The 9,528-nt window shown below is 54.7% G+C and overlaps 1 long non-coding RNA gene across 1 annotated transcript; it reads left to right on the top strand.

The window, feature by feature from the left end:
• The first annotated feature begins 6,994 nt into the window (after positions 1-6,994).
• On the top strand, positions 6,995-9,482 carry LOC128315835 (uncharacterized). Its single transcript, XR_008298884.1, has 2 exons — positions 6,995-7,495; positions 8,031-9,482. It is a non-coding gene; the product is annotated as an uncharacterized LOC128315835 (long non-coding RNA).
• Positions 9,483-9,528: the final 46 nt, after the last annotated feature.

The raw sequence follows: 9,528 nt of genomic DNA, 5'->3' as shown, positions 1-9,528 counted from the left end.
AAAGAAGGAAGGGAGGGAGGGAGGAAGGAAGGGGAGGAAGGAAGGAAGGAAGGGAGGGAGGAAGAAAGGGAGGGAGGGAGGAAGGGAGGGAGGAAGGAGAGGAAGGAAAGAAGGAAGGAAGGAAGGAAGGAAGGAAGGAAGGAAGGGTGAAGGAAGGAAAAAAGAAAATAAATGTTCCCTGATAGGTAAAGGGCCACTTTCAACTTCTGCAACCCCCATGTTATGGACTAAACATTTGTGTCCCCCAAAATTCATGTCAAAGCTCCCGACGGAATGTGGACGTGTGGCCGTGGGAAGGGAAGTAGGGTTAGATGAGGTCCCAGGGCAGGGACCCCTGTGAGGCACCTGGGAGCGTGCTTACGCTCTTCTCTGCACACGCAGGAGGAAGGCCGTGCGAGCACACGGCTCGAAGGTGGTCCCCTGCAAGCCTGGAGTAGAGCCTCACTAGAAACCGAATCAGCCAGCACCTTGGACTTGGCCTGCCCCGCCCCCACAGCCGTGAGGACTGTCTATGGTGAAAGCCGCCCAGCCCGGGTTGACCAAAGCACCCCAAGCCCCTCGTCAGGCCATGGGCGGAGGGAGCATCAGTCAATTTTTCAGGCCACTCTCAAGTAGACATTTTCTTCTCCGTAAGCCTGTGTGTTGACAGGAAGCGGGAACACCTTTCTGGCGCCGCTGCTAATTCACAAGGAGATGGGGAAATTGCACATTGGTGGCAGGTGGTGGCGGGCACAGATGAGGAGGGAAGGGGGACCGTGTCCTCTGGCCAAGCCTCTAAGATCCCACCCACTCAAATTTCCTCTCAAATTCCTGGACGTTCTGGGGCCGCAGGGCCCTGATGACAGAGGTGGGGGGTGGGGAGAGGGCTGTGGTCTGGGGCGGGTTTCCCTACCTTGTTGCTATGGCAAGAGAACGCAGCTGCAGGGGCCCCCCTGTCACTGCCCGCAGGGCTGCGTCCCATGGCGTCTGAGCAGGGCTGTCGGGCTGGGGAAGGAGGGAGCAAACGTGGAAAGGCCCCGTGGAGCCTCGGGGGACTCAGGGCGGCAGGTGGCAAGAGGGCTGCAGACTCGCCCTCCTGGGCGCCAGGTCCCTGGGTGTGCGCACGGGCCCCAGTGCCGCCCTCTTCCGGTGGAAGGGACCGCTGGGAGCCTGGAGGTACCAGGACCCCCACGTGGGCGAGCGCTGCTGTGTTCAAAGTCTCACAAGGTGCTTCCCCCAGGCTCCACCCACCATTGTCACCACAGCCCCTGCTTCCGCCAGAATCTGGGGACTTGGCTTAGACAGGAGGCCCATCTCCCAGACCTGGTAGTTGTTCCACCTCCGCCTCTAAGCCGAGGGCGGAGTCGGGGTGCCCTGCTCCCCTGTCTGCTGCCCCGTGTGCAGCCCTCGTGACCCGCTCTGGCCCCAGGACGTGGCATCGCTCCCAGACCGCCCCGCACGGGCTCCGGCTCTGCGGCCATTGCTTCAGTGGGCTCTTCTCCGTCCTGACCCCCGGCCCCCTCCAGCCCCCCTCCCACCCTGCGGCCCCCTGTCCCGGGCCTCCGCCTTCTCTCCACGTGAATTGTCACAGCAGCCTCCCAGCCAGCCCCTGCCGCCGCTTTCTCCTGCAGCTGGGGCCTGGAGCGGTTTGGGCTCGGGGTCTCCCGCCTTGTTTCAAGAGCATGACCCCTGGCCCGACCCTCCCTCAGCAAGGCCCACAGCCTATTGGGACTCTGTAGACAGAGCGCAGGGGTGGGGGTGGCGGGTCATTGGGAGGGTAGGAGCAGCGTCCTTGTGGCCCTCCCCCATCCTCCTCCTTCCCATCTCCGCCGCCACCGCTTGAACCCGAACCCTCCCTCCCCCAGGCCAACACGACGAGCCCCCCACAGGCTAACACCAACAAAGGCTTGCAGAACCCTCATGCCGGGGGTGCCCACGGGGCGGCTCGGCCCCGGCCAGGCCCCCTGTCCCGCTGCTACAGGCCATCCTAGTATCTTCAGCAGTGACACTGCCGTGGCCACAGTGACAGAAACCGGTGCGCAGAACCTGTCACCCGCTTGTTATCTCGGGTAGGCCTCGGGGCGAGGTAGGGCAAGTCCAGGTGCGATCCGCTCAGCAGTTCACAGTCTCACACACGCAGGTCCTTCCTTCTCTCTTTCTGCCACCACCAGCTGGCCGTGGCTCGCGCCCCGTCACAGCCCCAAAACGTCTGTCACGGTTGCGGACGTCCCTTGCGCACCTGCAAACACGCAGCCTCGGAGAAGGGCTCCACGCCGGCCACCCTCGAGCCAGCATTGCGCAGCCAATCTTCCCGCCACATCTCATTGGCTGGAACGGTGCCCCACCCCCGTGCCTAAGCCAATCACTGGCAAGGGGCGTGGACCTACGTGATTGGCTAACGTAATAGCCACGCCCCCGGGACTAGAGCAGGGCCCCATTCCTCTCCTGCTGGGGTCTGCAAGGGGGAAGCAGGGGGTGGCCTCGCGCAGGCAATCACCCGCTCTCTGCCTCGGTTATTTGTGCTTAAATGGACCCGAACACGTGGTCAGTTCCCCTCCAAGGACAGGCCAGGGCTGAGGGCTGTGGTCTGGAAGGCAAGGAGCCGTGGCCACCAGACACTGAGGACATTATGCTGAACCAGGAAATGATGCACACAGAACAGTGGCAGCGGCGGTGGAAACAGAAAAGAGAAGACACGTGCGAGAGAAATGTCAGCCTTAGAATCAGCGAGTCCTGGCAAGTCCTCGGGCGCAGGGGACGTAGGGCAAGGGGGCCGAACATGACCGTGGGGTGCTCCAGCTAGGGCGCTTTGGGGCGTGCTGAAGCGGTCGGTGTTGACGGGGCTGGACATGTTTATTCTGGATGCTGGGGAGGGCGAGCTGCGCGCACACAGCACTCGAGGTCTTCGAGGCCTTGTCTGGCTGTTTGTTTCTCCCAGCAACCCAGCAAGGCAGGCACGGCGGGGCAGGTAATGGCATTCCCATTTTACAGATGAAGTCGATGGCACCTGTTGGTATCATGGGCCTCGGGTCCTCAGGGTGACAGAGCCTGGAACTGGGACAAAACCTAGGCCCCTGAACTGGGGAGGTCAGGCTGATCCAGGCTGGGATCTCTTTGATTTCTGCACTCAGTCTTTGCCCAGACTGCACCTGCCTCCATTTTCTGGCTTCAGAAGTTGAAATCTTTGCTTCCTGTGTGGTTTTTACCAGAGATGTTCTTATTGGTCAGTTTCAGAGGCACCAACTTCCTTCTGGCATATTTACCGATATTTCTGAAGCACAATAATAGGAAATCGTTATTATTGTCTCTGAGTGGGGAAGGACTTTGTAAGACGGCAAACTTAGAAGCTGTGAAAGAAAGAAAAAGAGAAGGAAGGGTGGGGGGAAGGGAGGAAGGAGGGAAGGGAGGAGGGAGGGAAGGGGAGGATGAAACTAATAAATTGGGCTCTGTAGAAGTAAATACTGCAAAGCCACCATAAACAAGGTCAAAATGCAGTCTAGGAAAAATACAGTATTTGCAATCCATATCACACAGGGCTAGTTATCCTAATAGATAAAGAGCTCTACAAATCAATCTGAAAAAAAAAAAACCAACAAGCAAATAAGAAAGAGGGCAAAGGATATGAACACAGATTTCAGAGAAGAAAATACAAATGTTTCTTGAACCTGTGAAAATATACACAACCTCAAGTTAATTTTTTTTAATGTTTATTTATTTTTGAGAGAGAGACAGACACAGTGTGAGCAGGGGAGGGGCAGAGAGAGAGGGAGACACAGAATCCGAAGCAGGCTCCAGGCTCCGAGCTGTCAGCACAGAGCCTGATGCGGGGTTCGAACCCACTGACCGCGAGATCATGACCTGAGCCAAAGTCGATGCTTAACCTCCTGAGCCACCCAGGCGCCCCTAGTTCAGGCAGAATTCAATTCCTTGCAGCTATGTGACTAAGAGCCCTGGCTTCAGCTGGGGGCCACTCTGAGTTTCCAGAGGAGAGGGTTTTTTTGAAAATAAATCATGGAAATAAGCATACAGAGCAAGGAACTAACCCTGAAGGCACATCTGACCATGGACCAGATGGATCCTGGATGGATCCTGGGGATGCCCCAACTCCCCATATGTGATTCCAGGACCCCCTCCTCACGGGGCCCCATGTCACCAACAGGCTCACCTCCTGCCTCCAGCTCTACCTGCCAGCCAGCCCAACAACCCTCACCGCTCCTGTTGTACCCCTCCCTGAGAGAGGACGGTCACCCTACGCCCTCCACTTTCTTTCACAGGCTTTTATTCATCTCGTAAGCTCAGTCCGGCGCTCAGCTCTCCTGTGAAGCCTCTACCAGCCCCAGGGCTAGCCCCACCCCCTCTCCTGGTCACTCTGGGCACTCGGGACAACATCACCAGCTTCCGCCCGGTGTTGGGCACCCACTGTGGTGCCAAGCCCTGTGCTTCACCCTAGCTTCTGTTAAAATCCGTCCTCGAAAACATTACTATCCATCTTTTAAAAAAAGAGAAACAGACACTTACAGTCACTGCCTACACCAGATGGCAGAGCTGGGGACGGACCCAGGATTCAAACCCAGGACTTGCCCCTTCCCACAGCTGCAGGTTCCATTACAATTCCTCCCCCTCTAGGCCAGTGTATCTGAAACTCTTCTAGACGTTGGCCTTTGGCAAGAAACACATTTTGCGTTAAAGTCTAGTCCTTACCTACAAACAGTTCAGGAAACAATATCCTTTCTATTTTCAGTGACCTCTGGTCTTTTCTATTTTATTTCATTTTCTTTTAAGTTTGTTTATTTTTTGAGAGAGAGAGAGAGAGAGAGCACGTGCAAGGAGCAGAAAGAGAATCCCAAACAGACTCCGTGTTGTCAGCTTGGAGTGTAACACGGGGCCGGATCCCAGGAACTACAAGCCCATGACCCGAGCTGAAATCAAGAGCCAGACATCCGACTGAGCTACCTAGATGCTCCTTATTTCATTTTCTTAAGTGCTGGCTGTGATCCCCCAAGCTGATTCCGTGGTCCACGGACGGTGGCGACTCTGAGTTTGTCTTATTTATTTATTTATTTATTTATTTATTTATTTTTAAATTAAAGTTAGGTAACACACAGTGTAGCCTTGGCTTCAGGGGTAGAACCCAGTGATCCATCACTTAGACATGACAGCCAGTGCTCATCCCAACACGGGCCCTCCTCAGTGCCCATCACCCATCCAGCCCATCCCCCACCTACCTGCCGCCAGCACCCCTCCGACGGTTCTCTGTATTTGAGAGTCTCATGGTTTGCCTCCCTCTCTGTTTTTATCTTAATTTCCCTTCCCTTCCCCTATGTTCATCTGTTTTGTTTCTCCAATTCCATATGAGTGAAGTCATATGATGTTTGTCTTTCTCTAATTTCCCTTAGCATAATACCCTCCAGTTCCATCCACATTGTTGCAAATGGCAAGATTTCATTTTTTTTTCATCAGTGAGTAGTATCCCATTGTATATATACCACATCATCAGTCAGTGGACATCTGGGCTCTTTCCATGATTTGGCTATTGTCGATAGCGCTGCTATAAACGTTGGGGTGCACGTGCCCCTTCAAAGCAGCATTTTTTTACTCTTTAGATAAATTCTTAGTAGTGCAATTGCTGGGTCATAGGGTAGTTCTATTTTTAGTTATTTGAGTACCCTCCATACTGTTTTCCAGAGTGGCTGCACCAGTTTGCATTCCCACCAACAATGCAAAAGGGATCCTCTCTCTCCGCATCCTCGCCAACATCTGCTTGTGCCTGAGTTGTTAATGTGAGCCATTCTGACAGGTGTGAGGTGGTATCTCACGGTGGGTTTGATTTGTATTCCCCTGATGATGAGTGATGTTGGGCATTTTTTCATGTGTCGGTCGGCCATCTGGATGTCTTCTTTGGAGAAATGTCTATTCATGTCTTCGGCCCATTTCTTCACTGGATTATTTGTTTTTTGGGTGTTGAGTTTGATAAGCTCTTTATAGATTTTGGATACTAACCCTTTATCCAATACATCATTTGCAAGTATTTTTTCTCCCATTCCAACAGCTGCCTTTTAGTTTTGTTGACTGTTCCCTTTGCTGTGCAGAAGTCTGAGTTTTAAACACCGCTCTGAACAGACAGCTCCTGTTTTCACAGGCCTCGCACAGAGCCCAGCACACAGTAGGTACTCAATAAATCCCCAGGCTGACTTCCACTGAGTCAGGGCTCTGCCCTGGCCTAGGGAATAACTGATTCCCTGAACCAGTAGATAAGGCCCTGGGGCCCAGAAGCCCCAGTGGTGAATCCCATCCCCCAGGGTCAAGTTCGAAATCACCAGGAGCTTCAGATGAAAAGTTGGAACTGACTCCACCCACAAGATCATTGTCAATCCAAGGCAGCAGCCCTATTCGAGGCCCTCCGGCCCCACAGTAGAGGTCAGGGACCTGCCCTGGTGGCCACACAGCCCTGACCTGGGGAGTGGCCCAGGACAAGGGCACACACACGGACACTGACAGTGTCCTGTGCCGTCCCCATGGGTGGTGGCCCCTGCCAGTCAGGCAGTGACTGGCAGGTGAATCTCATCGGCCCTGGATTCCTCCTCCAACCTAACACAGTCCAAGAAGCTGGATTCTAAATTTAGCACCAAACTCTGGGAAACTGGTGCAGCCGTGGGCAGCACAGTGGGCAGTGAGGTCACTGCTCTGTTTCCTTCTCTGCTGGGACTGTCCTCATGCTCAAAAACCCGCCGCTGACACCCGGGGCCCAGGCTGGCAGACCAGTGTCTTAAAGCCCTTCTCTGAAAACTGCCACTCTGGGGGAGGGACATGTGGCAGGTGACAACCCCGAGGAGTCTCTGCCCCCTCGGCTGCACCACTGCCCTGACTCAGCAGCCCTCCCACTGCCCCTGCCCCGGTGGGGGGGGGGGGGAGGGGAGCCGGGCCTCCACCCCAGTCTGTCTCCATGTCCTGGGGCTGCTGGGGGTCCTGGGGCAGGGCTGGGCTGACCCCTGCCGCGTCATCAGGCCAAGAAACCTTTTCACCCGCCGGTGGGTGCCGGGCACACACGCAGCCCTTGAACCACAGCCTGTAATCAGGGCTCACACAGGGCGGCACCATCTGCCGGCCCCCCTCTTTGGTGTGGGGCCTGCATTCGACCCCCTCGGTTTCTGTGTCTTCCAGGCCAGGTCTGTATCCAGCTCCAGGAGAGGCCCCATCGAGGCTTGAGGCAGCATGGACTGACACAGCTCGCAGTCCTTCGGTTTGCAGCTGGGGTGACCTCCTCCTCCCTCAGGGACTTGCCCAATGTCAAGAGTGAAAGTATTGCATCTTGGGAACACCTTCGGTCCCAGAAAAACAGGATAGCTGGTCACAGTTCTGGCTTACGGGGTCCAGCTGGGTCTCACTCTCCCCTACTTTCCTTCCAGCCCCCTCCCCCATGGCCTGCTCTGTGGGATTCAAGGCCCGGCATCAGACGCAAATAAACAACCTTCCAGACACTGCTTAATCAGCCCCACATTGTGAAGGTTAAAACCCGGTAAGATAGACAGATGATTAGATAGATAGATAGATAGATAGATAGACAGACAGACGGAAGGTGGGTAGAAGATTGAATGGCTAAATGGATGGATGGATGGGTGGATGGATAGATGTCCATAGACACCGGGTGGGAAAGTGTTAGCCGCACGGAGGCGTGAGCACTGAGTGACGTGTGCACGTGCACAGGCATTCAGGCAGCAGTCGTGACATACTAGATGGTTTTGCTGTTACTCGATGAGGGTCACAAATTGCTCACGTGTGAAACGGCCGTGGCAGGAGCAGCTCCTGAGATGCTCAGAATCACGAGTTCAGGCAGAATGAATCTAGGCTGATGGTGACTTTCTTTGGTGGGGATATTGATTGGGAGACAGCATGAGGGAGTCTGTGGCCCCGTTCTATGTCTTGATGTAGGTGGTGTTTACACGGGTATGCACATATGTGAAGCTTCACCGAGCCACACACACAACATGTGCACACTTTGCTGCCATATGTGGTAATCTGACAAAATGTTACATTTCTTCTTGATGTGACAGGAGACCCAGAAGAGCTACCTGACGTCCCCTCTGCCATCAGTGTGGTTGCTGTAAGACCTCGTGTGACTTATTGGGACCACCGTGACCACATCCACAAATGGGTGAGCCTTGCCCGGGATCAAGGTGCACACGACCCCCTCGTCCCCAAAGTCCCTAGACATTTGTTTCAAAACAAACAAGGGGGAGGAGGCAGCTCCAGGGAAGGTCTAGTAGGAGCTGACGTATGGTCCGGTCTAAGAGACTGGCCCCCACCATATGGAGTGTCTGTGCTTGCATTTCCAGCCACTGTCCTTTGGGCAAGGACGACTGTGGCTTCGTGTCTACACCCCGTGTACCTGTGAAGGCACTTCGGAAAGGCTGTAATACTACTCGGGACAAATGGAGGCTGTCAGCGCCGCAAGGAAAGGAGTGTGGCCAGCACCTGCCTTATAACTCGGGAGAAGGGGGGATGAGAATCCCCGCGGTTTGTAGGCTCGCAGGATGTGGGGCCGCGCACCACCTCTCTTCTCCCGCCTGGAATAATCCACAGGCGCTAAAAGCGAGATACACGCATGCACTTGGAGAGCTGGTGCATTTTTGTCCCGCTGATTTGCGCTTTCTCATTTTTTACCATATACACCAAACAAATACTACAGACATTTTAAAATGAAAATGTACGATTTTCAAGGAAGCTCTTCTCTCTGGGGGAAGGGATGGCTGTTCTGAAGGCGGGGATCAGCCGAGCGTAGCCCGGCGGTCTGAAATGAATGCAAAGGTAGGCAGAGAACACACCTGCGGCGTCACGCGGGGACTGTGACTGCCCCCACGGCCAGGTGTTTGATTTCAACTTTGGCGAACAGAAAACAGGCTTGGTTGGAGACAGGGAGACTGGGCTGCGGGATCTGGAAATGGGAAAAGTAACAGCGCTATTAGACCCCGTTGCCGTAGCAACAGCACAGCAAAGCTATTTTGTGGTTAACTCGTGAGAGACAAGTCGGCACAAGGATTAATGTCAAGTTATGGCGCAATTTGGGCCGTGGGTATTTAACCTCCGTCCCCCACAGTCCTCTGAGCACACCCAGCGTGTTCCCAGCGAGCTCCGAATATGCCCTCTCTCTCCTGGTCCAGAAACTGTACGTGAGCTAGCGAGGGTGCAGTATTCGGGAATGGTCCCTCGAACCGTGCTTGCAAACCCCACTGAGGACCCCCCTGGGGACTTGGCTAAGCTGCAGAGGCTGACTCAAAGGCAGGTGTGTGGTGAGGCCCAAGATGCTGCATTTCGAACAAGCTCCAGATGATGTCCGTGCTGCCGGTCCAGGCACCACACTTTGAGTAGCAAAGCCCTAGCCTAGACTTCACGCTGGAAGAAACCAGAACATACATTTTTGTTCCCTGCTGTCCCTCCCGGGCCCAGCAGGAGGAGGCTCAGGACACGCTTTGTGAATAAACAAACAAAAGGATGAACAGATGACAGATGGGGGCTGCATTCATTCATATATCGATACGCTGGTCATTTTAA

This window comes from Acinonyx jubatus, chromosome B3, assembly GCF_027475565.1.
Source record: "Acinonyx jubatus isolate Ajub_Pintada_27869175 chromosome B3, VMU_Ajub_asm_v1.0, whole genome shotgun sequence".
Taxonomy (NCBI): Eukaryota; Metazoa; Chordata; class Mammalia; order Carnivora; family Felidae; genus Acinonyx; species Acinonyx jubatus.
This window is presented reverse-complemented; position numbering and strand designations above follow the sequence as displayed.